Here is a 27,875-nt window from a genome sequence, read left to right on the forward strand (position 1 = left end):
AGGGGCGGGGCAGGCTTGTTTTGGGGGGGTGGAGCTACTTCTCTGGCTATCTTAGCCGGACACGTGTGGATATTCAGCCTTCTGCAGTTAAGTCAGCTGGATAAATGTATCCCGTTAACTATTAGACAGCTGGGTACGTTTAGTGGTGCGGCTGTGCTGCCAGATGTTGTTTATCCCAGCTAACTTGCTCAGCCGGATGGCAGCTGAATATTGACTCCGTTGCGAAATGGGTGCACAAAGACGGGTGACAAGAGTTTCAAGTTCTGGTGAGTTGTAATCAGGATAAGTCCCATGTGTGAAGCTGGGCGTGCCCCATGTGTCAAGGAGAGTAACTCCCGGAGGTTTCGCGAGAGGGCAGGAAGGAGGAGCCAAGCAAGGCCAGTGGTTCTGGGAAGTCCTACCTAGGGCATCGACGCTGTTAAATAACAAGATGTGCATTATCATATCATTAAAGCGCATTGTTAGGTGCTTTGTAATAAATTATTGTTTTTGTTTGTTTGTTTTTTTCTAATTTCAGTAACAGTGCTGTGAGAAAAGGCTCCCCCAGGGCCGTCGGTGGATTCTAACTGTTATTCGATGGGGACCCTATTGTTTGCCCTGAGGATGAGCCAGAGTTATGGAGTGGACAGAGTAAGTATCTGTTTGGTTGGAACAGTTACGTCCTTGCACGTCTGTGCCTCTGTGCTTTTCAAGAGCGGTGGACTGCAGGCTATCGGAAGAAACTTCCATGCCAAGTAAAAACATTTGAAATTTAGAGCCGTTTGATCAGCAATCCTTGCCTTTTGTGCATGCAGTTGATTCTTTATTAAGAAGGGCATCAATAACGATGATGAATTTATTTGCATTAAAATAGTTTAATTTCACTCTAGGTATTGACTCCCCTCTTATGATAATCATGATTGCATGGATGCAGGCTATTGTTACTGGAAAACCTGAAGAAAAGCAAATTTTTTCCCCTTCTGATTGCAGAGTAAGGGTCTTTTTTTTTTTTTTTTTTGTTCCAGGCTGATGATCATTCTTGAGGTAAAAAAAAAAAAAAAAAGAGAGAGAAAGTTTTGCAAACTGCAGGTTTTTGTCATATCCTAGAGGCCATAATGACTGGCTGGGATGACAGCAGGAGCCGGGTGAGGAGCCCTGGGATCCTCAGCTGCCCTCTTCACAACGAGATGCAGGATCGTGCTCTGACTTGCTTGGGGGCCGGTCAATGAGGCTGCGCTCTCATGTCCTTCCTGAAGAAGGAGTCTGGGCTTCTGCTTCCAAGCAGCGGCCCTTGAGCGCCAGTCTCTCCCTGAATCACTTACGCTGGCTCCACTTCATCAGCCCAGCAGAGAGCGGAGGCTTTGATTGTTGTTGTGACTCAGGGTGTCAGAGAGCTACTTACCCTGTGATTTCGGCTTGAATCACTCAGCCCCTGCCTGCCGAAAGGCTCGGATGATAATCATGGCTAGCAGTCACAAAGCTGACTTTGCCCTGGGCCAGGATGCAATAACGCTGCTCTTCTGCACATCCCTGCTGCTGCCGCTGCTCTCCAACGCAGGCTGAAAGCCCAGGGACCTGAGGCCCTGTCGTTGTCTCTCCCTGATGTTCAGCAGCTGTGGCTCTTTCTGTCGCCTCTGGAGAAGTTCGTGGCTCCTCAGCCGCAGGCTGGGTTATATCATGATCTCAGGGAGTCTGGCCGGGCCTATGGCTCCTTCCCTGCCCATCATCTGCCGTGTTACTATTGACTAGATCCCGAAACATGGACAGCATTTTGCCTGTTTCCGTCTGGCATAGCTGTGCACGGGCCTGGCAGAAGAGATGGCCTGCTGTTTATTTATTTATTTATTTAAACGGTTTTTTTATATACCGCACATGGGATCACTTACGTGTCCGTCTAAGCGGTTTACAAGTTTACATACATAATAAAACAAAATTTACATACATAGTATAACAAAATCTACATAAAGGTATAGTTGGGACTCCACAGGCCCAGAACGTGCACATTCTCCAGAAGAAAAGGTTGTGTGGCTGTTTGGTTTCCTGCTGATCACCCAGTTGAGGTGATCAGAGACTGGCTTCAGCCTTGAATCCCTTGCAGGACAATTTTTATAGCGATTTGCGCCAGTTATTCGACTCTCTGACCTGTGTTACTAAGGGAGGGAGAGGAAAGCCAGGTGAGTCTGAAAAGTGAAAGTCTGCGCACGCTTTCACTCTGAAATTTGGTGCAAAGCCCGTGGGTGAAAGTTTGCGCGGCCCTTGTCCCGATACAGGCAGCTGTAAAATTGCCTCCTGTTGTGGGTGCATGCAGGAACTTCCCCGAGAGATCCTCTCTGTGGCCCACACTGTCTGACTGCACTTCTTTTTCCCAGGAATGAAACAAAACATGTAAAGTATATGCAGAATTCCCTGGTAGGTGGTAACTTCCTCTGATGTTTGGGATCTTCATCCCAGTCGGAACCCCCTGCACATCAGCAGAAGCAGAGGCGCCACTGGCCGCATTGCACAGGAGCAGAGTTTCTCCCTCCCTTCCTCACCCTACAAGCTCCTCCACCTCCTCTCGCCGGGCATCACTAGGAGAATCCCTGTGGCTGAGAGGTACGGACTCTGCCTTCCTTTCAGAACCTGCCCCAGCGCCGTCTTCATTGCATGATGCTTGGGTAAGGCTTCACCTGGGGCTGTGAATGCGGTCTGGCCCAGAACTTGCACTTTACTTCTCCTGCCTGGCAGCCCTGAGCCTCCAAGCTGACCGGAAGCAGCAATTTTTATTTATTTATTTTAGTTTCATTAGCAAGGCTGTTAAAATGGCTCAGAAGTGTCTATTTCAAAGTGGCAAGCTCGCTGTGCCATTGGGGCATCTAATCAGGGCAAATTGTGCTCTGGGCAAAAATTGTTGATGGTCCCCCTCCCCAGCTGATGCCCACCCCCTAGTCTTTTGCATAGATATTGCCCCTGTGTAGGATGGAGTTGGACCAGAGGGTGGCTACTAAAATGGTCAGTGGTCTTTGTTCTGAAGCACATGGGGAGATATGACAGAGACATTCAAATATCTCAAAGGTTTCCATTCATAGCAGGTGAGGAGACTCTAGAACGAGGGATCATGAGGAGGTTGAAGGAGTAATGTTAGGAAATATTTCTTTACAGAAAGGGTGATGCATGTGTGGAACGGCCTCCCAGTGGACGTGATGGAGACAAAAACAGTCTCTGAATTCAAGAAAGCAGGGGATAAATAAGGGGATCTCTAAGGAAGTGATGAGAATTATAAAGCTAAATTAACTGGATGGATGGGCAGACTGGATGGGCCATATGGTCTTTTTCTGCCATGAAGTTTCTAGATTAGGGGGAAGAGGTGAATGAAAGTTCTCTCTTCAAATAAGTGATAGAGACAGAGATCCACCCCTTCTCCAGCATCTTCTCCCCTGCCTCTTAAGCCCTCCTCCAGCATTCTTTCTCCTGCCCATCCCCAGGCCTAGGGCGACTGGGTGTGCACGTCATGCAGTTGCACAGGGCGGCATACCCGGGGGGGGGGGGGGGGGGAAGGTCAGCAGGCTGACAGCAGCAAGAGAGGCTGTGGGGGCTGCCTGCTTCCCCCTTCCCCCCCGAAGTAGGAAGATCAGTAGGGCGTGGTAGAGCTTATCCCACCAAGGTCCAAAGACAACAGAAGGTCCGGGGGGGGGGGCTGTGGTGGAGCTCATCCCGCCAAGGTCCAAAGACAACAGAAGGTCCGGGGGGGGGGGCTGTGGTGGAGCTCATCCCGCCAAGGTCCAAAGACAACAGAAGGTCCGGGGGGGGGGGGGGGGGGCTGTGGTGGAGCTCATCCCGCCAAGGTCCAAAGACAACAGAAGGTCCGGGGGGGGGGGGGGGGGCTGTGGTGGAGCTCATCCCGCCAAGGTCCAAAGACAACAGAAGGTCGGGGGGGGGGGGGGGGGGGGCTGTGGTGGAGCTCATCCCGCCAAGGTCCAAAGACAACAGAAGGTCCGGGGGGTTGTGGTAGAGCTCATCTCACCATGGCTCGAAGCAACAAGAGGCCCGCGGGGCTGTGGTGGAGCTCATCCCATCATGGCCCAAAGACAACAGAAGGTCCGCGGGGCTGTGGTGGAGCTCATCCCGCCAAGGTCCAAAGACAGCAGGAGGCCATGTGTGTACGTGCATGAGCTTGTATGCGTGTGTGAGCGAATCAGGGCTAGTGTGTATCTGAGAGCCTGTGTTTGTGTGCATGTGTGTGTGTGTGTGTGTGTCTGTATGAGAGCCTATGTGCTTTTGTGTCTGTGTATGTTTGTGTGCCTGTGAGAGCCCATGTGTCACATATAGGGCCGGATTTTAAAAGGGTTACGCGCTTAAGTTAGGCGCGTAACCCTTAAAACCCCTGTGCGCGCCAAGCCTATTTTGCATAGGCTCGGTGGCGCGTGCAAGCCCCGGGATGCGTGTAAGTCCCGGGGCTTTGCTAGGGGGGGTGGTGCGACGTTCGGGGCGTTCCGAGGGGCGTTCTGGGGGTGGTAGTGCCGGCCCGGGGGCGTTCCGGGGGGCATGACCGAGGCCTCCAGACCAGCCCCCGGGTCGGGTGATGGCACGACAGCGGGCCATCGGCGCGTGCAAGTTACGCCTGCTTCAAGCAGGCGTAACTTGTGCGATAAAGGTAGGGGGGATTTAGATAGGGCCGGGGGGGTGGGTTAGGGAGGGGAAGGTGCAGGGGGGTGGAAGGAAAGTTCCCTCCGAGGCCGCTCCGAAATTGGAGCAGCCTCGGAGGGAACGGGCAGCGCGCGCAGGGCTCGGCATGCGCAAGTTGCACAAATGTGCACCCCCTTGCGTACGCTGACCCTGGATTTTATAAGATACACGCGGCTATGCGTGTATCTTATAAAATCTGGCATACTTTTGTTCACGCCTGGTGCGCGAACAAAAGTACGCGTATGCGCTGTTTTTTTAAATGTACCCCATAGGCTCTCACAGGCACGCGCACACATACACACTCACACATAATGTATCTGTGAGGGAGAGGGAGCCTGTGTATGTTAGAGAGAGGGAGTGTGTGAGTGAATGAATGTGTTATTGGTGTGTGTGTGAGAGAGAAGATAAAATTTGTGCGACCCTACCCCCCCTAATCCATGACAATCTCGGGGTGACTGGAAATCAGAAACTCACGGGTAGGGAGAGCAGAAGATTTTTTAATTCTTAATGGTTCTAATTATTGGGTATAATTTGACAATTCTGCTCTTTCTGAGTATTTCATTTTTTGGGGGAGAATAGAACTTTAAAAAAAAAATTTTTTTTTATGCATTTTCAAATACAAAGAGTAATTTTTAATGAATACAGATATTTGTAATTCTGAACCTAAGGTATAAATCAAACAAGAAATTATTTTTATCCAATATTCCAAGTAATAATATCCCAGGAAGAGAGATGCAACAAAGCGGTTTCAAAGGCAAATAAGGAGGACAAATTCCTCCCCCCCATACAAACAATTGAAAAAGAGATTTTACACCTGGTTTATAACTACATTGCCTCAGATCCTAAAACTAAAGGGGTGGATTTTAAAAGGCCTGCGCGCGCCAGCGGCCTATCTTGCATAGGCCGCTGGCGCGCGTAAAGCCCCAGGACGCACGTAAGTCCCGGGGCTTTGGAAAAGGGGCGGGGAGGGGGTGTGTCGGGGGCGTTCCCGAAACGATGCGGCGTTTCGGGGGCGTACCGCGGCGTTTCGGGGCGGGCCCGGGGGCGTGGTTGAGGCCTCTGGACCAGCCCCCGGGACTGGAACACGGAGCGGGGCTGCCGGCCGGCGAGCGCAAAGTTAGGGGGGGTTTAAATAGGGCCGGGAGGGTGGGTTAGGTAGGGGAAGGGAGGGCGAAGGAAAGTTCCCTCCGAGGCCGCTCCGAAATCGGAGCGGCCTCGGAGGGAACAGGCAGTGCGCGCTGGGCTCGGCGCGCGCAGGTTGCACAAATGTGCATCCCCTTGCGCGCGCTGGGCTCGGCGCACGCAGGTTGCACAAATGTGCATCCCCTTGCGCGCGCCGACCCCGGATTTTATAAGATACGCGTGGCTACGTGTGTATCTTATAAAATCCAGTGTACTTTTGTTCGCGCCTGGTGCGCAATCAAAAGTACGTGATCGTGTATTTTTTTAAGATCTACCCCAGAGTTTCTCGGGTAAAAGAATCCAGAAAAGTTCACAGCTGTGATAACTCGAAAAATACATATTTCTGATTTTGACAAAATATTTCACATTTGCAAGGAAATTTTAATACCATTTTACCCCCCTTTGTTTCCACTTCCGATCTTAATTCAAGGAATTTCCTTCTCCTTTCTTGTGTCATTCTTGAAAAATCGGGGTAAATCTATATTTTATCACCATGAAATAAAGCCACTCGATTCCGCATGTAAAGACGAAACACTGCATCATGATCCAAGGCAAAAGCGAAGGAAACATGTAATGTAGATCTAATTGATATGATAGAATCCAGGGTGGCTTCAATTATTCCTGTCATATTTAGTGAGTTTTCCCCTGGTTTGCTGCCTGATGGAATAGTACCTCTTGCAGGTACATAATAAATCTTTGAGATGGCTGGCATTGCTGCTTGTAGCATTTTTAAAATTTGACTTAAATATTCCTTAAACATGTCATGCGGCGTTATTAAATCATGTTTAGGAAAGTTTAATATTCTAAGATTCAAATACTTTAACAAATTCTCTATAGCTTCAAGCTTTTTATCATATAATATCTCAGCTCTTGTGAATCTTTGTTGGCAACTTTCCATATTAATCATTCTCTTTTTCAACTGCTCCATTTCTTTATCAGATTTTAAAAGGGAAGCCTCATTGTTAATGAAGCATTGATTTGAATCCATTGTAACTTTTGTTAAGTTAATCGCCGTCTCTAAAGATTTAACAGCTGACCACAGAGAATCTAGTGTAATCTCTGCTGGCTTGTCAAGATGCAAAACACTGCTGCGTACAGATCCCAATTCCAATTCTCCCACTGTAGCCTGAGCTCTTCCTCTCTTCTCCTCTATGTCAACTTGTAAATTCAGAAAGTCTATAGGAATTAATTGAGGTGGGGAAGGAGTACTCGGGGCACCGGGGCTTAATGATATTTTGGCCTGTAGGACGATACCCGCTCTGTACTCAACGCACAATTAAACTCTGGAATTTGTTGCCAGAGAATGTGGTTCGTGCAGTTAGTACAGCTGTGTTTAAAAAAGGATTGGATAAGTTCTTGGAGGAGAAGTCCATTACCTGCTATTAAGTTCACTTAGAGAATAGCCACTGCCATTAGCAATGGTTACATGGAATAGACTTAGTTTTTGGTTACTTGCCAGGTTCTTATGGCCTGGATTGGCCACTGTTGGAAACAGGATGCTGGGCTTGATGGACCCTTGGTCTGACCCAGTATGGCATTTTCTTATGTTTTCTTATGTTCTTACCAGATCCTTCAATGGCCATCTCCTTCGGTTTTATGCCAGATGTAGGTGTGAAAAAAGCATGGATCCAAGGCTGGGAAGGCTCTGATAAGGGAGATGATCTACCCATCTCCCTTATTTTCGCCTTCCTTTTTGTATGAGGCATCGTATTCACTAAATTTATTTAACAGCTTTAGATCACTCTTCTCACCTCCTTCTCTCACAACAAACTACTGCCTTCTTGGATGGAGGTCTCGGTTGAGAGAAACAGCAATAAAAACAAAGAAATTGTTACTCACATTTCAGAAGGAATAAAGTCCTTTTCCAAATTCCTAGGTATTGGCAAAATCCAGACAAAGCTGCGCAACTCTTTGGCGCGCGCGGCTTAAGCGATGAGCCGGCGGCGTCAAAGTGCAGCAGGGGGCTGGCTTTTGATGGTCCTGTTGGTCCCACCCTGATACGTCGGCATCAGGCAATCAGTCGCTGTAGCTTCGTCGGGGGCCAGGAGAACCCTTTTCACCCCTGCACGCTTTCAGCTTTAGCAGGTAATTGAAATCCAGCACTTCCTCTCTCCTCCACCTCCGAACATTTTTAATTATTGGATTTTTTATTCATCGAATATTTTGAAATATTTTCTTGGTGTTTGGGAAATTTTGTATATTCTGTTCATTAACTGTTTGAACTATTCTGGTTACGAATATGATTCTACTATTGTGATTAATGTTTTATATATCTTGATCGTATTTAATGTTTTATGAAGAATGGTAATGTTTCTGTTTTTCCATTGTTGCTCTGCATGTAGAGGCTGGCTTGTTGTGGGTTCCAGTTCAGTAGTTCTCAGCACATTTCTGTTTATACTTTCTGATCTCTTTATTCTGTATTTGGGCATGGTCTCCCTGTGTTTTGCATATGTGACCAAGATGAGGTATTTTGCCAGCATGTAATTTCTGTGTAAGGATCTAATAGCAGCCTGGTTTCCTAATAAGAGGTTTTTGGTTTTTTTTTTTATTTTATATTTATGCATTTTCCACAAAATAATACAGAAAAGGTATTCCAAGTTTAACATAATAGAAGTAATAATTGCATTCTCAATATTTATTACAATCCTTGTCTATACCCAATTCTTATTATTAATCTTTAAACAGGTAGGTATATGTTCAAAATTGGAACATTACATCAAATTATGGAAAAAGAAAAAAGAAAGTAACCTTATTTCAACTAATCCTGAGTTGGTTGAATTGGAGTGCTGCCAGATCCCTGATTATCTAAGAAAAACCTTAATTGAGATGGCTCAAAAAAAAGATAACGTGAGTTATTCAAATAAATCAGACATTTACAAGGATATCTAACAGACATTGTAGCCCCCAAACACTTAACTTCTTGACCCATGTCAAGAAATTTCCTCCTTCGGACTTGAGTAGATCTAGTTAAGTCTGGGAAAACCCAGATTTTATGACTCAAGTATAATTTATTCCTATTATGAAAGAACAGATTTAATACAGAGTCTTTATCCATTGATAACACAAAGGTCACCAAAAGGGTTCCTCGGTATTCAATCTGGTCTTCTTCTGCTTTTTCTAAAAAGGAGGTTAAGTTAATATCTGTTCCCAATGACGGTTCAGCCATAATCCTCTGTTCTTTCTTCGTAGTTGTTACAAAGTAAATATTAGAAATAGATGGCAATGATTCTTTAGAGAATTGCAGATTTTCAACCAGATATTTCTTAAATTGCTCTCGAGGAGAGATCAATTTAACTTTAGGAAAGTTTAAAACCCATAGGTTATGATATCTGGCAGAATTTTCTAAATTCTCTATCTTCTTCGTAATAACATTTTCTTCATGTATCATCTTTATTTGTATTTCTTGAATAGAAGAAGATTTAGCTTCTAATTCTTTGATTTTAACCTCATAGATATCCAACTTTGGCTCAATCTCTTGTATTTTATTCTGAGATTTATTTATAGTCTGCGTAAGGGAGGCTATAGAGTTCTGTATAGTCATTAAGGCTTCCCATACAGTTCCCAAGGTAACTTCCTGTGGTCTTATCATTCTCAGGGTTGGAAGCTCTCTCATTCCTCCATCCTGGCAAATGATAGTAACCTTTGCAGATTCATTTGCCAGATCCTCACCACTCTTTATGTTATTAGTTGGGGCTAACATCCTTCCTTCTTTTTCCCCAACTTTAGCTCCCTCTGTTGAAGACTCAGTAACAGCTTCTGCAACTGGTGTGGACTCCAAATTAATTGGGTCCACCCTCCAGCTCTGTGCCTGGATATAGGAGCTCATAGGTGGTGAGGGAGTCCAGGAGCCCCAGGGCTAAGAGATATTTGAGTGTCTAGGGGAGTTTGGATGTGCTCCTCCTCCATCCTCCCAGCAGATGCACCTGGGATAGATACATTGGTTGGTGCAAAAAACCCATCGATAGTTGATTGAGAAGGTTTGGGCATGGTAGTTGCAGAAGTGGCTAACCTCACCCTACCTTTTCGTTTCGTATGAGGCATGTGTTTAAGCAACAGTTAATAGAGTTTCTTGCACTGCTTTCTTTGAAATCAAATTAAGGAATCCTATATACGATGGAGGGATAGAGAGGGAAACCACCTTATTATACTTATAAAACCAATATTACTCACTTTTCCGGTGGAGGAGTGCTCGGGACCAAATTTCAAATTTTCAAGAATTCAAACAAAGCTGCATGCCCCTTAGGCGTGCGTGGCTTGGGTGGCGTTCCGGCGTCGGCTGCGCACCGCTGCAGCTCCATTTTTAAAGGCCCTCGCTTGGGACCCTCCCTGATGACATCAGGGGGCGGAAGCAAGTCTCTGTGCATTCGGGGCGAGGAAATAACCTTACCCCCGGTGTTCACAATAATGAAAGTTCAAGCAAGAAAAATCAGCAGGCAATGGTCCTCTCCTCCACCTCTCCTAATAAGAGATTTTATTGGTGTTCTAGTCCTGGTGTAATGTGTGCAGTGTTGTCTTTTCATAGATAAGATTGTTAGGGTTGTTTTGGTATGGGAGGTTTACTATATTGTATTGGTAATTTTGTTTGTTCATGGCTTTCTGAGGGCCAAGTCCACACTCAACACGCATTACAAAAAGTTTAATTCTATAGGAGTTGGAAGTGTCTTTTTTGCAGTATTCTGGTAGGCACCACAGGAGTGCATGTAAATATAATATGCATGTTGTAAGTGTTATTTTTGCTTCAGTAGACTGTTCTTTTGAATGTTCTTTTTCATGTAAAATTTATTATAAATGCATAATTTAATTGTGTGTGTCTGTAAAGGGTGTGGGTGTGAGTGTGCAAGGCTGTAAGATTTGCCTAGGGTACCTAATACCCTTCCTTATCCATGGGTTCTGGGGTGGGGGGAATATGTCACTTTTTAAAAATGTAGGGGGTCATTTATCAAAATGTGCTAAGATATTTTCACATGCGTTAGGCCCTTACCACATGTGAAAATGTGTGTAATGTATGTGATAGCACCATATCATATGGTGTGATGCAAATTTGGAGTTAGGGGCAGGGTTTGCCTGTCTGTGAAGAGCTATTGCACAGACTTAACTACATTTTGAATAGTGTTAAGCTGTGTGATGGGTTTTATTGCCTTTCATGATGTCTCCTGCAAGACCTATTTTGGGTGAATTGACACTCCCACAGCATCAGCCTGGGGGGGGGGGGGGGGGGAGGGAGGGAGGGAGAGAGAGAGGGAGGGAGGGAGAGGGAGAGAGAGAGAGAGAGAGAGAGACTGGCCATAATGTCATCTCCCTAGATAGGTATTTGTATTCCTATGGTAGGCCCACCTAGTAACTCGAGGTGAGGTTTAGGTATTAGTGTAGGGGGTTAGGGGCCACTTTGACATTCAACGTGAGACGTACAAACAGAACAGTGGTCTCTTGTGAAGATTTGATGACCTTCGGAATGAGGAAACTCACTCCAAGATGAGATTTGGGCAATGTTCTCTCCACCTAGCTTGATGGACTCTCTACCTGGGTAACATCAAGCTAGGTGGAGAGAACATTGTACAAATCTCATTTTTGGGTGAGTTTCCTCACTCCGAAGGACATCAAATCATTACAAGAGACCACTGTTCTGTTCGTACGTCTCACGTTGAATGTCAAAGTGGCCCCTAACCCCTTACACTAATACCTAAACCTCACCTCGAGTTATTAGGTGGGCCTACCATAGGAATACAAATACCTATCTAGGGAGATGACATTATGGCAAGTCTCTCTCTCTCTCACACACTCACACTCACACTCTCACTCACTCACAGTTCTTCACATAGGTAATTATTGCAATAAACTGACTATTTGCATGAACCACACCCCTTTTGCTATCGCATGTGATACTTACCGCATTTTGATAAATCTAGGCCATAGTTTGCAGGACGGAGCTGGGCTTTATTTGATGGGCCTGGGACAGACACTGAATGAATTGGGGGGGGGGGAGGGAAGCGCACAGTAATTTTTCACACAGGGCAGCAAAAAAGCTTAAGCACCGGCCCTGCCCATCCCCAGCATCTACCGCCGGTCTTCCCCTGCCCTTCCCCCCAGCATTGCTCATCCCCCCATGTTCCCCTTGCCTTCTTCTCAGGCAAAATACCTGTTTAGTGGCAGAGTTAGTGCCAGCCATGTTCTCCATCACTGCCAGCCCTTCTTGCACGCTCAGCTTGTGCATCGTGAGATCAGCCTACAAAAGGTGCTAGTCCCTGAGTTCTGAGCATGCTCATAGGACTAGTAGTGATGGGAAGGAGTTGGGTAGCAGCAGCATGAGCTCCTCCTAATCGTCTAGTCTGGACCTTTCTGGTTCTGCGTGACTTGAAGTGCAGCTGCTTAAGGAACCCTCCTCGGCTGCAGCTGCATGCACCACCGGAAACCTGAACCTGGCTGGTGGTGCCCCTCATTGCTTGGCAGCTTGGGCAAACGCCTTGCTCGCCCTGCCCTAAAGCCGCTCTTGGACAGGATTCTCAAGGTCTATGGGTTTCTAATGAGCAATGCCATTTATCCATTCTTTTTCAAGATGCATTAATTAATGAGTCTTCAAGACATAGGGAAGCTAATTTTATAACTGCGTGCAATAGGATAAAGTCTGGGTGTACCTTTCATGTGCACAGTGAACTCCAGATTTGTAAAGCAAACTTATGCGCCCCAGAGTTCAGGTTGAAAATTTGAGCATAGGTGTTTAGGTACACGCCCAGACTCCTGGCACAAAGTAAGATTTGCTCTATCAAGGGCGTACCTTGTGCAGGTGAACTTTCATGCATACTTTTATAAAATAAAAAAGTATGCACAGAGCCTATAGCTCCACTCCTCTCATCCCCCAGAATGTGCTGTTCCAGTTTTCCGAAATTAGTGCAGATAACTGAGTTCTGCATGAAATGTTACACGCACTGAGCCCAGGTCACTTTTCAGCAGCCATATATATGCATAAAACTGAGCGTTATTCATGTAAATGGCTTTAAAGCTCAGGCCATATATATCTATTTCAATTTCATTATCCACTTTGAGAAGCACTCAATGTGGTTACAATAAAAATTCAAATAGAAAATGAACCTGAATCCCCTCACCCATAACCACCCCTCCGCCCCACCGCACCCCAACTACCCCCAATATCTGTAAGTCCTATCCTCCACGACGTAACCCCAATAAACAAAATATGAATAAATCAAAACTAAACAGCCAACAGATCACCCCTTCAAAAGTCCTTATCCCTGATTACAGCTTCACTGATCCAAAATTTGGAAACCAGTTTTCTAACTGCAAGAGAATGGCCGTTTTGCAGGAGGCCTGTTCGTTAGCCACCGAAGTACTGAGCTAATAAAGGCATGGCAGTCTTTGATTGGGGCTGCTTTATTCTTTCTCTGTTACCAGTGTGTCCCATTGCAAGGAAATGTGTTCAGTTCCGCTTTGGCTGCACTGCTGTTCCAGTTAAACCCATACTCCATGCGAAGCAAGGCAGGCAAAGAACATCTGGATGCTGAAAAGGTGATGCCCCCCAGAGATGTGCAACAAAATAACCGCATGTTAGGGACTCGGAGAAACTTTGAAAAGTTTGCTTCAGCGAGTGCTATGGGAAGAAATACAAAAAAATTCCTGGAAGAGAGGGTGTTGTTTCCAATGCAATTCTGATTTAAGTGGAAACCTCAAAAAGAACTCTCTCTTATAGAAAGAAGCAGTGACAGTGCCAGAGAACGCCCCCCCCCCCCCCCCCACGATATCTCCTCCTCCCTCACTTTTTCCTTCCAGACCAAAGTCAGCAAGGAAGAGGGCTTAGGGCCGTAAGCAGATGGGAAGTTCATGTTAGTTCCATCGCTCCATTTCCAACCCAACCGATTCGCCCATCCCCCCAAAAAAAGGACATTAGTGCAAGCATTTCTTGTTTCTGCATATACAGTCTTCCAATGCTGATGATGTATAGACTGACAAAAAGGCTTAATACTTTGAATATATAAAGCACAAGGCCTGTGCGACCGAGTGTGGCGGGTGCCCTTTAATGGTCTGCTTTTTAAAGATCAGGGTAGAGTTCAGAACGCATAGTCATGAGGTTTAATGATTTAATGGGGACGACTGGGGAGCAACAATAGTTACGACGCCCTGGGGAAAAGTGGTTCCTCATACATATTACTTTAGCCTAATAGCCTATGACTGCTCCCTCTGTGACATAGGAGGGTGTCACGGTACATAGACTCTATAATACAGAATGGGTTGATTAAATGCATATTAAACAATGCTAAATTGGAAAAAGAAAAGGGGCCACTAACTGTATTTATTCTGTTCTTGGAAAATGTTGTTACTCGTTCAGTTTCATTCCCGATAGTATTATAATTTCCTCTCTCATCATCCCCCCCCCCCATTCCAGGCTTGCCTCATGTTGTGGGATGATATGGTGAAATGCAAACACTGATGATGGATCAGATGTGGCAGAATTATAATTTAAAGATTGATCTGGGTGGAGGGGCTGGTGCCATTGAGTAATTTTGTGCTTGATTGGTTATGAGGGGTAGCCAGGCTGTGATGTACTGGAGGACACAAGTCCCCTTAAAAATCGATACAAAAATAGAGAAAAAAAAATGAATGTATATAATGAAATATCATGCTTGAAAACAATTCTTTCTTTTATGTGCCTTTCTACCTTAGCTAAGCTTTAGGCCCTGCCGTGTCCACCATAATGTTTTCCCCTTACTAATTGCTCTTTCCTTTGCATTATTGTATTGCTTTCCATACAACGTTCTCTGCCTTGTAGGATCCAGAACATGCATGAGATAATCCTTATGTCGGACCAATGGAAAGATTTGTAGCTTCCACGGAACCCATGATGACACAACCAGCTTAACTAGCTACGGAACCCAATTATAGTAACTCACTTGCAGCAATGCTGATTAGAAAGATGGATTAACTTATCTACTCTTGTGCAAATTTGTTGTTTTATGCAATGAGGAGAGCTGGTGACTTTCGTTTTATTTTTTAAGCCAAATTTTGTGAGGGTCAACTTATGTTCAATTTATTTGCTTTTGGAGGATAACTTTTTTATGACATTCCTGTGTGAAAAATGACGATAGATTTTTTTTGTATCTGTAATAGCATACAGTCAAGTAATCTTGTTTCCTAGTCTTCTCATTTTATTTCTCTTTATTCCACCCGGTTGCGATCATTTTAGTTTTGACCTTGAGAAGGCAGGCATTTTTCTTGTCTTATAAATGGATGTCTTTGTTGCCCTCTGGATCTTGCAACAAGCAAAGAGTAGGCTAGGATGAGAGATAAGGTAAAACTTAGCACCCCTTTTGCCAAAGAACAGAGCTCACTGTGTCTTTGATACCTGTGGAACATAATTGACTCTTTGCAGGTTCTGGTACCTTGTACCATACCAAGTAAGAATGATCCAGAACCATGTATTGTAGCAAACGAGTTTACAAGATCCCAGAGGGCTGTTCTTGAGATGTCAGGTCATCTGAAAAAGGGACCGATGCAGTATCAGAAATTCATGTTCATAGCCTCTTGGGACATTTTATTTTTTTTTTACATTGGCCCAGTCACAACCCATGAAGAGTGCAGTTTTCTGCAGGATGAACTTGGCCACGAGAACTTTACACTAAATAATGGTGTATCCGCAGAAGCCAGGTCTTTTCCAGGTTTAATGACTTCTGTCAGCTGTGCTGCTTCAGGTGGTTATCCCCTCGTCTCTGTCTTTTAGCCCCTTTGCTTAAAACTCACAGTCAATGAGTTTTCCTTGACCAATTTGCTCTTTCAGCACTGTCTGCTTTCAAGAACAATTTTCTGCTTTATAGTACAGAAGCAGCTAGAGTAGATGAGCACCAGACAGGGAGTCCAAATTAATGGAACAGAAGAAATTAACTTTCTAATGTAGGACTTGCAATATATTTTGCGGTGGACACAGATTTAATCTCATATGAAAGTTGGGGGGGGGGGGGGGAAGGAGGAAGGGAAGGAGAAGGAAATCTGATTTTTTTTTCCCAATAAATTTCTGATTGTTTTTTTTTCTTTTTCTTCATCTTTGAAATTTTTAATTTGTGTTACCTTATTCTGCAATGCTTTGCCATTTTCTAAGCAAGGAGTACAAGGTACACGTTTCAAATTGCTTCTATATCTTTATGCTTTGTAGACTGTGCAGGTAATTTTCAAAAGGATTTAGGCACGTAAATGGGCTTTTGAGAATTCCTTCGATGTGTGCTACTTTTACACATGCAACTCCTTTGAAAATTCATTCCTATGTGCTTTAGGTATCATTGAAAACTGTCTAAAAAAAAAGAAGAGGCAGTCACGTTTTTTACATACATGTCCTGTGCATGATCGTAAACCTCCTCTCTTAATTGTTCTCAAGAATAAAGCGCCTTTGTTGAGCAGGGGGAGTGCGGCCCAGGATGAATCAGCGGCAAGGGCTGGAGGCATGCAATGCAGATGTGCAATGGCTTCGCTTCCACGTGGGCAAGTGGGGGCAGGGCTAATGGCACAGCCAGGGACTCAGGGCGATTGCCCCCATTTGCCTACCCCCTAAGGCTCGCCCTGTCGTTGAGGCAAGCGATGTCTTGTCAGGCGTGAATTCAAACCTGAAATTTAGATTCACAGTGAAGCTAAAATGCAGCACACAGAAATGTAGGGCGACTCGGAAAGAAACAGGGCTTCTTATGCCGTTTTCAGCGCACTATATAGATTTCTGTAGGGTTGATATTTTTCTAAAGTGGTATGCTGCCTTTTTTTTTTATTTTGGCTTTGTGTGCTGTTTGCTACCATTACAGCTAGGTCTCGTCCCCTTGAAGGCTCTGTGATGCATTGTTTTGCTGTCTCAGTGTGTGTATGGAAGCAGAGATACCAAGAGATACTGTATATTCATCTCACTTGCTCTGGAGTGTTTGACGCTCTATGGGGGTCCAAATAGCACAAAGCCTGTGCTTGATCCATTTCTTCAGTGCATGGTTCGGCCCCTAGAAGGAATCACCGCTATCCGTTTTACCAACAAAGGTAAAAAAAAAAAAAAAAAGGCCTATAGCTAGAGACTGCGACAACGCCATCACTGAGCATTTCGCTCATATGATGGAAAATAAGCCAAGGAGAACCTGGGGCGTGCGTTCTTGGTGCAGGGGCATCACTTGTGAAGCCATTGTGATGAATCACAGTTTTAAGATTAGCGTAGTGTAGTGTAGTGCGCCTTTAAATCCCTAGCTCTGAATGTGAAATGCATGAATGTGGTTCAAGGGAGCATTTCAAATCAGAAAACAGGGACAAGATCTCTTTCAGATGTCGTGCTGCGTTGGGTCGGCCACGGACAGTATTACATGTTGACTAGTAAACAATTATTAAGGCAGCAGGTGGGCAAGCCAAAGAGAATTATTTCTGTGGAGACGGAGGAGATTTATAGAGACTCAATTAGGATCCAGTTGAGTAAGACAAGGGGAAGAGGCTGTAGGGATAAGGAACAAATGAAAACGCAAAGCAAATAACCAGAATGGTTTTTTATTGTTGCTACAGGAGCGACATCTTTATCCCTTATTGCCATCATCTCATTCCTTCTCTCTGTGGGAAGTCAAACCCTTCGGCCCTTCTGTCAGGCATGCCAAGTCTGCCTGCATTGTCCGCAGCTGATCCTCCCACCTCTCTCCTGCCCTCCTCTTTTCTCTCTGCCTGGGCCTCGCCAGCCCTCATCACTTCCGAGGCCTCCCCCCTTCTTCCTAGCAAGCAAGATATTTAACAAATCCCTTCAGTTATTCATGGTCCACCTTGCCTAAAGGAAAATAAAGCATGTTCTTCAGATTTCAAGATGCTTTGAATCTCGTTTTTGAATCACCTGAAAAAAAAAATCAGCTATCACAATACATTTCCATAATGATATCGAATCAGAATTTCTTTTTTTTTTTTTTTTTTTATTGCTCGTTCCCTGGTGCTAAAGATGCCACTTCTGACTGTTTCTGACTTTCATGGTTTGTGGACTTTTAAAGGTCAGCAATACACCCATGTGAGATGCCTTAAATTATCCTGTTTATGGGAGGTTAGTCCTTGAGCTGGCTTCGGGGTGACAGCCTATGAAACCATGCAGGCAATAAAACTGCAGAAAAATAAGCATTTTTGAGTGAAGATTTGTGCTTGTGAAGGTTGGAGTCCAGGAAGCTCCCTTCTCTTCGTGCACAATATTTATTTTATCTGTAAATGGCAACCCAAGCCAGGGAGCTGCATATAAATTACAGTGATACAAAGATAATGGGAAATGAATTAGGATAAATCTGATGAACTTATTAAGGATATGATGAAGAGTTCCAATTAGTGTCAACTGTGATTTTTTTTTTTTTTAGTGGGGGGGGGAAGGGGTGAGTAGTGGATGGGATATGGACACGTGTACTCTGGGAAGGGGACTGAGACAGCCAACATATTTCACAAGGATCACCAAATAACTTTCAGAGAGTGGGGGTGTGCACTGAACATTTTTATATTTTGTTATTCATTAATTTCTTTTAGTTTCATTTATTTCGTCTGTTCAAAATGAAACAGCCGCATCCTGCCCTCGAAAAAAAACGAAAACAAAAAAATAAAACTTTGGAGGGGGTCTGTCTTGCCCCTTCTCCTCTGCCACTGCCGCTACCACCAGAGCATCCCAGTGCACCCCCTGGACTCTCCTGGATCCCCCCCCAACCACTTAACCCCATCCATGCATTAAGGAGTCAAAGCAATCTCGAGTCGCTCCTGCGCCACTAGGCCGCAATCTCCAAACGACACCGCTTGTCCCTGAGGCTCGCGATGTTTCTATACCTCCCAATCCCCAGGTGACAAAATGGCGCCGGCCTGAGACAGAGGCCCATTAGGGCAAGAGTGACTGGGAGTCATTCCTGCCCTTTAGACCTGTGGATAGGGGCCAAAATGTTATGAGCCAGAGGACGAGCGAGACCAAGGTAAAGCATTGTTTTGTGTGGCAATCTTTCAGTTCTTCACATTTATTTATAGTTTTGCCAATGGGGTTTGAATGGAAATTTTTTTTCTTTGCCCCTTTTTTAAATGAAAAGCATGCTCTGATCTTCTGCTCTCAGCAGAAGGTGGAGATACAAATATTACAAACAAAAATGGCGAAACTTCTGAGAGGGGAGATGATAACTACGTTCATGCAGATCATGTTCATAAACCAAGAAAAGGCAATTTTCCAGCACAATTTAAAGAAAAAAAAGGCAGTCTATGTGCACCTTTTAATATGTGTTTTTAATACAGCCAAGGAAAGGGTGAATTAGCACAAGGCTGAAACCAATCTTCAGGACCTCCGCCCTACCTACCGTCCATTGATGCATTTGTCATAATCATTTGAAAACGCAAAAATAAAAATAACCCTTTTCTTCATTTGCCTGCTGCTTGCTTTGGGCAATGGTGGTTCTGGGATTTTGAGGTTTGCACATGGAAATGTGAATATCAATAGGGAAGGGAGAGCTGCGGGAAGAAATGATGGCATGGAGGAGGGGGAAGGGGAGCTTGGAGGGGCAAGCACACTTTTAATTTTTAAAGGGAGGAAGCTGACTTGGGGGGAGAGATGCTGAAAACAAACCAACCCCCAAATTCGGCCCCGTTCCCCATTCTCTTCCTATATAAAGTTCCAAGCTTGGCTAGTTCTGTGCGGGCTTTTGTTCAGCATGACTACGAGCACACGTCTGGAGACTCTCACAACAAAATGATGGTCTTTCCTAACAAGGGGCCTGTGTCCTTTGGTCTGTATCTTTGGTACACAAGCAGAACATGTCTAAGGGGTGAATTTTCAAATCGTTACGAGTGTAAAAATGAGCATATATGCATGTCAGAAGCTTCTTCTCATGTAATCCGTATTTTATAAAAGTCTCAAATGTGCACTTATGTTCACTTTTGCATGTACATGAACGTGTGTAAAAAAAAAAAAAAAAAGGGTGGTCTGGGGCCATTCCAGGTGAGGCCAACATTTTTGCGCATACCGTATTTTTCGCTCCATAAGACGCACCTGACCATAAGACGCACCTAGGATTCAGAGGGGGAAAATTAAAAAAAAAAAAAAAAATTGTGCTAAACCGGCTCTGCGTCTGGGCGTCTTATGGAGCAAATTAGGGGAGTGCATAGCTTTTTTTTTTCTCCCCATTTTGTTTTCGGGTCTGGGGAGGGCCATTTCGGTCCACTCCCCAGATCAGAAAACCTTTTTCTCTGGGAACCCCTCCCCCCCAAAAAAAACCCCCATCCCAACCCTTTAAATTAACAACCCCCACCCTCCTGACTCCCCCAAGACCTGCCGACTTAATTTACCACAACCCCCCACCCTCCTGACCCCCCCAAGACCTGCCGACTTAATTTCCTGCACCCCCCCACCCTCCTGACCCCCCCAAGACCTGCCGACTTAATTTACCGCAACCCCCCACCCTCCTGACCCCCCCCAAGACCTGCCGACTTAATTTACCACAACCCCCCACCCTCCTGACCCCCCCAAGACCTGCCAAACGTCCCTGGTGGTCCAGCGGGGGTCCAGGAGCGAACCGCTCCTGGACCCCCGCTGGACCACCAGGGACGTTTGGCAGGTCTTGGGGGGGTCAGAAGGGTGGGGGGTTGCGGTAAACTAAGTCGGCAGGTCTTGGGGGAGTCGGGCGGGGGGGGGGTTGTTAGATTTTTGTTTGTTTTTTTTATATTCGCTCCATAAGACGCACATACATTTTCCCCCCACTTTTGGGGGAAAAAAACTGCGTCTTATGGAGCAAAAAATACGGTAAGTTGCTATTTTAAAAGACACTCCAATGCAGAGGTTTGCCAGTTTACTGCTAATTATCTGGCTTAAGTGAAACTAAACATGTGCATTGTGTAGTACTGACTCAGTGGAGATCTGGGTAAACTGGGGGTTCTTCAGGATGAAGAACCAGGAGGATCTCGATGACCTTAGTTGAATTGGTGGACTAATTGGTAAAACTGGTAATTTCCTTGATGTGCACATTTTAAAATACACTTGATTCTTGCAGGGCTTATTTCTAAAATAGGAAAAGTAGGTGCATTCAATGCATTGCAAGTATTCGCACATATGTTGCAGGGTAGAGATAGTCATATTTTATAATTCACGCAGATATCATATGAGTGGATTATAAAATGCTAGTGTAGATCTGCTTGTGATCATATACGCACGTGTGTGCTGCTGCGTGCATTTGTTTGAGAATTGTCCTCATGGACCATAACTTTCAAGCAAACTGCGTGTGGGGAATATACACATGTATGTGGTTGCGCACATATTTGCTATTGTATTTTATAATACACGCATGTGATATTTGCACATTTTAGAAAATATGCGTACTTCTATCATGCAGCAAATGTGCATATGTAGGCTTACGCATGAATATATGCAACACATTGAAACCACATAAATCAGTGGATCGAATGCATGTACTTGACCCACCTTATTATATTTTATACATGAAAATAAACTAGGACATGCTTGCATAAGTCCCGATTTACATGCACAAGTCAGCCAATTTTAAAACATGCGTTCATCGAGGAAATTAACCAGTTTACCAATTAGTTCACCAGCTCATCCAGTCCTTTACCAGGTCATCAAGACCCTAATCTCAACTCCCATAGGTCTACCCAGACCTCCCACCCTGTCAGTACTGCACAATAAACACGTTTAATATCACTTATACCAGATAATTAGGTGTAAAAATACATATGTTTGAAAATGACCCACTTCATCTATGCTGATGATATTCAAATATTAATCCCAATTAAAAAATCACTAGAAGAAACATATAAATTAACAACCAATTACCTAAACAATATAAAGGAAATACTAGCCAACCTAAAACTCATCCTCAACTTCGACAAGACTGAATTAATATTATTAGACAGAAAGAACAACTCTCCTCAAATACCACCGCTCAACCTCATGAACAAAAATACGATCATATCCCCAATCAACCATGCCCGCAACCTCTCAGTAATTATTGACAGAGAACTTTCTTTCAAAAACCATATATCAACAAAAATCAAAGACAGTTATCATAACTACTTACACTCCGTCATCTAAAACCTTTTCTTTCCAACAATGACTTCAGATCAATCCTCAATTACTAATTTTCTCCAACATAGACTACTGCAACTCTCTTCTTCTCAACTTACCTCTAAACACCATTCGCCCACTCCAGATCCTGCAGAACGCAGCTGCAAGAATCCTCGCAGGAACAAAAAAGCATGACCACATCACGCCAACACTTATTTCACTTCACTGGCTACCAATAAGATACAGGATTGAATACAAAGTCCTATCCATCTTACATAAAATTATGTATGAAGAACAAGAAAATTGGCTAAGCCCCTACATACAACTACATACCCCAAGCAGAAACCTTAGATCAGCAAATAAGGAACTCCTAAAAACACCACCAACGCACTCAAATCAACTCACCTCAACCCAAAAAAGAGCAATCTCCCTTGGTAGCCCAAAACTTTGGAACTCCCTATCGACTGAGCTCAGAACTCAAGAAAACCTAAAAACCTTCAAAAAGGATCTAAAAACATGGTGGTTCAAAAAAGCATACCAACTCACCCAATGAACAACACAACAACATCGCCCTCCAATCCAACCGCAAGAATAAATGAAATTCATCACAACTAGGTTTTTATAAATAAGAAGTGATACATAAAACTGAACTATAACCTTATACGTTATCCCCTTTGCTTAATAACAGTTTGTACCTTGAAACCCTTGTTTAACCCCCCTTATCCCTATAACCTTATATTTTGTAAACCGTTATGAAGGCGTTATTTTGACGATTCTGAATGACGGTATGTAAAACTCGTTAAATAAAATAAATAAAAGTGAACCTATGAACTATTTTTCACTTTTATAAACTATGGAATACATGAATAGAGGCTACTTATGCAAACATATGCCATATTTTACATGCGTAATATTTTGAAAATTCACCTTTAAGTGTAATTGCACATATTCTTCTCTATGGAGGTAGTTTTCAAAAGGGTTTTCGCATATAGATGGACTTCACACAGGTAAATGGAGTTTTGAAAATTGCTATTTTTATGCACATAACGCCTTTGAAAATTCACCCCTGTGTATTTAAGTGTAAGGGGGCACAGGATGCATGATTTGCCTAGAAGTAACGCATGTTTATTAGTTTGAAGGTATTTCAGGCAGAGCAAGGAGATTAGAACTAGGCTTGTAAATGAGACGGGGTGAATTTATTCAGTGGATGGAGTGAGCTCATGCCCGGTGTGCAGGAGGCTCCTGGGAATCTGGCAGAATAACTGTTTAAATCCTGATCAGGGAAGGAGATGGGGGGTGCACATGTGAACTGCTTATGGTAACCACGCTAGCTTACATGGCCCAGATATGTTTGCTTGGAGCTAGACAGGTTTTGTAAACATCAAGCAGAACTATAATTTCTGGCTACATGACAAAGTATTCCCAGACTGAGAATACCTCCAGATATTCGTTCACCGGTTTGCATTCTGAATTTTGTAGATTTGAGCCCAGCATGGTTTGCCTTCCATGGCACGATGTACACTGATAGATAGCGCTCCATGAATAGTATATATCGGGGTATTATTTGTTTAAAAAAAAAAGCAGTTTTTGATGTCTGGACTTGCTCTTTGAAATCACATCAGAATAAACTGAAATTACAGCAAACAAAAAATTATGGACAGGATTACGTTGTTCATCTGAAAAAAATTGATATATATATTTTTTAAATTCAAACTCTGGTGCTTCTTAAATAAAAATAAAACAGATAATAACATTGCACCTTAAAAAATTATAGCCTTGTACCAATCTTTAAAAAAAAAAAAGAACAAAAAATTCAAATAAAAAAAAAAATCATATCCATTCACTCCTCCTGCTATTCATGTAGCTGCTGTTATTGGATTTTTATACAGCACATTATACCCTGAGCCTTGTCGCCTACTATTTTGCTTTCAAATTGTATCTCCTGCCATTTGTGTCACATTTAAAATGCTAACAGTATGGAATGTCATTTACAGAATCGGGGCGTTTGCTCCGGAAAATTAATTTGACTTATTCCTTCTGCCTGTTCCTATCTCCAGGCCAATATTATGCTACTCATTCTACAAGAGTAATACTTAATGAACAGGGCTATTAATAATGTCAAGGTCCATGGGGGTCTTTCGGGTAACGGATAGGTGTAGGCTGGAAAGGGCAGTCACCTGACTCCAGTTAATGTTCCGTGAAAACATCACACAACGGCAGTGTAATTATGGAGCAGAGGATAACAGAGAGAGGCAGCGATCTCCAAGCTCCTTAAATATTTTTTAAATTAGTCAGGGTCTTTCTGTAATTTACCCTGGAACTTGGGCAGACCAAACATGGAAGAGGTTTATATATATATATATACACACACTTTTCGTATAAAACGGGTCACTGGTTAATTGCAAGGCGATAGGGATTAAGTCCCATCCCATAGCATGGTAGCACTGGGAAGATTGTATTATGGGGTGGATCTGATTTGTGGCAACGGTTCTAGGCACATTCCCCAAAGCATGAGCTTATCTATTTCTTGACTCTGTTAGTTCTACTTTTGGTCTTATTCCTAGGTCACTTTTCTCTTTTGTGTTAATACAAATTTTGTTAAAAAAAAAAAATAAATTTTATATATATATATATATATTTACACACCCCAAGTTGAAAAATTGTGTTCATTGAATTCAAGCTTCAAGTTGCTCATGGTGTATTTATACTTTATATACATCAGCCTGATGCCTGCATGGTGTTCTTCAGCTGTCTGTGCTGTATTCATGCTTAGGTGTATGAGTGTGACCTCTGCACTAGGTTCTAGTAAAAATCTAATCTTCATCTGTACGTGCTGCATATATGCTTTGCATATATCATTGTGATGCTTGCATGGGGCTCTGATGACAATCCACTCTTCATCTGTCTGTATTGCTTTACATATATCATTGTGATGCCTGGATAGGACTCTGAGGGCAATCTACTCTTCAGCTTTCTGTGCTGTACTCATGCTTGTGTGAATGAGTGTGACCCCTGCACCGGGTTCTGGTAAAGATCCAATATACATCTATCCCTGCGTATATCTGCTGTACCTGTATCATTGTGATACCCACATGGGGCTTCATTTCTCAGAGATTCATAATAGTGGAGTCAATTATGTAGGAGGAGCTTTTAAAAAGCTGTAAACATTAACAGCTTAAAATAGAATTAAATTAAAAACCATAAAAGAGATGAATTATTTTCTCTCCATATTTTTTCTGGCATTGCTTTTTCAAAACTAAATTATGAGTGTTTAATGGAGTGGCCTAGTAGTTGGATCGACAGACTAAGAACAAGGACAGCAAGGTTCAAATCCCTCCTCTCCCTTTGACATTCATGATGACCTTGAGCAAGTCACTTTGAGGACAACAATGACAAATCAGCTTCTGCGGCTTGCTGCAAACCCACTGAGTAATTTTAACCCATGGGATTTGCAGCAATCTTCAGTTGGGGACTGCAGAATAACGGCATTCACTGGCTAAAATTTAAACACGTCCATCACCCCCTCTTTTTATCTGGCTAAATTTAGTGCAGATAATGCTATCTGGACAAAAATTTGTCAGACAGCAAGTGGAAATATGTAAATCCTAGGTTTTGTCTGGGTAACTCAAAAAGTTATCTTGTCAAATCCTTTGAATATCAATCTCATAATTATTATTATTAAGAGCTCTTATATCATTTACCAGCATCTCTTCTCCTCTTATTGTGAGCCATAAAGAAATGTATGCATTATTTTGCACCCTGAACATTTTTTTTTATCTGGTTGTGCTAAGACAGTTTATTCCTGTTTCTTGCTAGCTTGTCTATTGCATTTTTATGATAGTGTTGTCTTTCTTTGTTTTAATGTTTTGTACATCGCTTCAGAAAACCTTATAGAGGCTGAGCAGGTAGCGTATAAAGGGTGAAGTAAATGAGTAATATAGCAAAGCTGTGAAAAGGCATGGTTTGGAACTACTTGGGATCATGATCTCTGAGCAGACATCACTGTACTAAAGCAGAGTCACATGATCGTAATACATGCAATTGTTCTTCCATCTGATTGGCTCCTGAGCACCACCTTAACATCTGCCAGCTGGAGGCCCAGAGCAGGGTGAATCATAAAAAAAATAAATAAATAAATAAAAAAATAGTTAACATTAAACATAGTTTTTTCTCCTTTTAGGATTTCATCTATGAAACAATTCTTATATGCTACAAAAGTCTCCTGTCATTGAAGTGAAGGCCGCCCCCGAAGCCTGAAGTATCCCTGGTACGCAAGGTCTAAGTCTGTTCTGACAGGAGACATCCGGAGTGTCCTGTGGGGGTCTAGAGGCCACAGCTTTGGAAGGCAGTGCAGAGGCGGGCTACCAAAATAGTAATGCCAGCCCTCCATAGAAAGGCTTAATGCAAAATGTGCTTTCTCTTTCAGTACTCAGGACTGGTGGTTAATGTGAAATAATGGTATAAAAAAGGATGGGGCTGGTTATTCATTTGCTACATAGATTTTACAGATACCCTTGATTATTTTTTTTTTCCCAAATTCAGCCCTATGCGTGGTCCTCTCCCTTGGAGTAATTGTCTTCCACGTACATAGCGGGTGGTTTGTTGAATTTGCTTATCTCTTCTGGGAGTTGTTCGAGCTGGAGATCCCTCCTATTGCAGGTCATCGGGCGGCCTTCTTGATGGAAGCTGACGGAGCAATTGATCTATGCTGCAAGATGCACCCAAGCCTTGCTCCGGAAAACAAAAAACACGTTTAATGCCTGGAATCTAGAGCAATCTATTCCCATCGTTTACATTTTTGATTCACGCCCCCTCTATGTCTCTATGACATAAAAACCTTTTTTGACAGACGTAGTCTCCTTTTGGTGCCTTTTTTTTTTAGCATTTAAATCCTTCCCGTTCCACTTCTTTCTTGCTTGCCGTTCATCATTATTACTTCTTTATACCTTTGATGCGATATTATTGTGTCGGCAGTTTTGTCATTCCTGTAATTTTTTCTCTGTTACTTATATCTTTGTTTACTTCCCCTTTTTTTCAGACACGTGCTCCGTGGTTTTCCTACTTTGAACTGTGGTGAGCCTTTTGCATTACCTCTCTTCTTCCTTCCTAACCCTTTTGTTCCCCCATACTCAAAGTGATTACTTTTTAATTATTGTTACATTTTGTGACCCTTTATATATAACTTTGCTTTGTTTGTGTTTATTGTTTTTTTTCAGATAACTGCACTATGAAGTTTTCCCTCTTAAATTGTGGTGACGTTTATGTTTTCCGCCCTTTATTGTTTTAGCTGGTTATCTGCTGTTTTGCCTTTATTTGTCCACCTTTATAATTCTGTATTTTTCTAAATTTTAGATGTGACTTGGTCCCTCCTGATGCAGTTCTCAAAACGCAGCGCCCTTGTCGAGGGATCTTTTGCTGCATTCAAACCCGTTTCTTATTGCTACTAGTTAATAACGCTTCTTGTGAAAAGCATAAAATTGTGGACAGCAAACTGTATACCTTCTCCTTATCTGGTGACAAACAACAATAACAGGTGAAAGCCCAGCCATCAAAGACGAATAATTACCAGTAAAAGGAGGAAGGGCATAAAAAGTTTCATAATGTCCATCTAGTTCAATTAACAAAGTTTTATTATATTCGAGTAAGCAACATATTTAAGGCCAAAATTTCAAAGGCCTACGCATGCCCTATACCGGGAGATACGCGTCGGCCAGGATGCTCGCGCACCGTGCGGATTTTCAAACGCCCGCAGCCACGCGTGCACCTGCCAGGACGCGCAGAAGAATGGGTTTGGGGAAAAGGATTGGGGCGGGGTCTGGGGGGGGCATGGGTGGGCTGGGACGGCACCATTAGGCACTGTCCCGCTGAAGCCGACCGGCCCCCTCATCCTGCTGCTGCCTCGGAGATCAAGTAAGTGTTAAAAGAAAAGAAATTTAGGATAGTTAGTGGGGTTTTAGGGGTTGGAGATAGTTGGGTAAAAGGGGAGGCAGGTTAGGTAGGGGGTTTAGGAAGCTCCTTCCCAGTGTGCTACTTT

The 27,875-nt window shown here is 43.5% G+C and overlaps 1 long non-coding RNA gene across 1 annotated transcript; it reads left to right on the plus strand.

The window, feature by feature from the left end:
- Window positions 1–515: 515 nt before the first annotated feature.
- On the plus strand, window positions 516–27,620 carry LOC115096489. The gene is made up of 4 exons (XR_003858087.1): window positions 516–630; window positions 26,022–26,108; window positions 26,880–26,914; window positions 27,194–27,620. It is a non-coding gene; the product is annotated as an uncharacterized LOC115096489 (long non-coding RNA).
- Window positions 27,621–27,875: the final 255 nt, after the last annotated feature.

Source organism: Rhinatrema bivittatum, chromosome 8, assembly GCF_901001135.1.
Source record: "Rhinatrema bivittatum chromosome 8, aRhiBiv1.1, whole genome shotgun sequence".
NCBI classification, from domain to species: domain Eukaryota; kingdom Metazoa; phylum Chordata; class Amphibia; order Gymnophiona; family Rhinatrematidae; genus Rhinatrema; species Rhinatrema bivittatum.